The following is a 2,102-nucleotide window of genomic DNA, read 5'->3' as shown; positions in this document are numbered from 1 at the left end:
GGGAGAGTGAGGACAGAGAGGTAGGTGTGTAGGGCAGAGCAGGGGATGTGACTCAGTGGTAGCGTACTAGCCTAGTATGTGCAAAGCCTTGGATTTCATCCCTAGTACCTTAGCCCTAGGAGGAAAAAAAAAAACAAGCTGGTATAAACTAGTCATTTGCCACCAAACATTTATGCCTATCTCCTCTGTGCAAAGATTGTGAAAGATGATAGAAAGACCTCCTGTCACGGGAAGCAGAAGCAGATGGTGAGAAACACCACACTGGTACCTGAGCCGCCTGGAAAAGCAGGGGAAACGTCTTGTAAGTTAAGACTAAAAGGTGGCAGCATCCAGCCAGGTCAAGAGCAGGCAAAATCGCACCCAGGCCTTGCTCCAGAATCCCAATGTCTGCAATGAAGTGGGGCTGAAGAAACAGGGCAGAGACAAATCCTTGTCTTATGCTGCCTGTACAGGGAAAAAAAGATGGGGCGCTTGTCCTCCAGTCATTTCCACCTGGGGATCATCACGTGAGGATGCAGCTGAGGACGGGCTGTTCTTCCACCCTGGCTAAGTGGAACTGTTAGCTCAGGCTGAGGCCCAGGGGTTACATGACCTGGATCTCTGACCTCTGACCTCAGGGTCTGCCTCGGGCATCCGGGGCTCAGCTGCTCGTCCTGGGGCCTGGTCCAGGCATTGCACCAGAATTTGCTCTGGAAAAGTATCATTAAGAGCCCCAGCTACTTGGAAGGTTGAAAAAGGAGAATTGCTGGAGCCCAGGCGTTCCAAGGTAGCCTGGGCAAAATGGGCACATACCGAACCAAACCAAAAGTAAGGCTGAGGATGTAGCTCGGTTGGTGTGGCGCTTGCCTAGCCCTGGATTCAATTCTCAACATTGTGTAAAATCAAGAGTAGGGGCTGATGGGCCGGCTGAGTGGGTAAAGCCCTTGCTACTGGAGCACAAGGACCTGAGCTTGGCTCCACAGCACTGATGTAAAGCCTGCGGAGTAACATGACTGCAATCCCAGTGTCCTTACAGCAAAAGCGGAGGCACAGGCAGGAGAAGACCCAGAACCCCAGCTAGCCTGGCCTACACAGTGGAAAAGCAGTAAAGGCAGCATGCCTGGCTCTACGGTTCTGAGGAGACAGCTCAGGCCTCTTGTGTATGCTAAACAAGCACTCTACCAAATGAACTACACGCCATAAAATAATAAATATGCCAGGGCTGGAGAGATGACTCCGTGGTTAAGAACACTTCCTGTTCTTCCAGAGGAACTGGGTTCGATTCACAGCACCTACATGACACCCTCTTTTGGCCTCCTTGGTCACCGCACCAACACGGGTGCACTTACATACATGCAGACATAACACTCATACACATAGAATAAAAATTTTTAAAAAATAAGCCTTATCTCTCTCCCACCATCCCTCTGTTTCTTTCCCTCCCTCCCTCCCACCCTCCCTCTTTCTTAGTTTCCTTTTATTAATGGGAGGGGCATGTCCTATGGCCTTGTGTGGGGGTCAGAAGATAACTTTGTAGAGTCTCTTCTTCCAAAACCCTTGCTCTTTACATGCCGAGCCATCTCATCAGCCCCAGTGTGCCACAAAAGGGGTCCACCTGACCATACTGAAGTGCTGGACACATTAACATTTAGTGCCCCTCAGAAGAGAAATAGTCCTGGTCCTCACCTCAGAGTTGATGAAGATGGGGAGCTGGAGAGATGGCTCAGTGGTTAAGAGCACTAGCTACTCTTGCAGACGACCTGGGTTCGGGTTCACACCACCCACATGGCAGCCAACAATCTTCTGTAACTCCAGTTCCAGAAGATGGGGTGCCCTCTTCTGACCTCCCTGAGCCTTGCACAACACAGTGCTCCTACATACATACAGACAATACACTCACATACATCAAATAAAAATAAATAAAAATTTTAAATTTTAAAAAAGAGTAATCCCAGCATTCGGAAGGCAGAGACAGGTGGAGCTCTGTCAGTTCAAGGCCAGCCTGGTCTACATAGTGAGTTCCAAACCAGCTGGAACTACAAGGAGGCCCTGTCTCAAAAAAGACCAATAAATAATAAATAAATAAAAAGAAAAAGAATTGAGGGAGATATACATACACAGCA

The sequence above is a fragment of the Nannospalax galili genome, unplaced genomic scaffold, assembly GCF_000622305.1.
Source record: "Nannospalax galili isolate Female #2095 unplaced genomic scaffold, S.galili_v1.0 scaffold870, whole genome shotgun sequence".
NCBI classification, from domain to species: Eukaryota; Metazoa; Chordata; class Mammalia; order Rodentia; family Spalacidae; genus Nannospalax; species Nannospalax galili.
Note: the sequence above shows the minus strand (reverse complement) of the source record.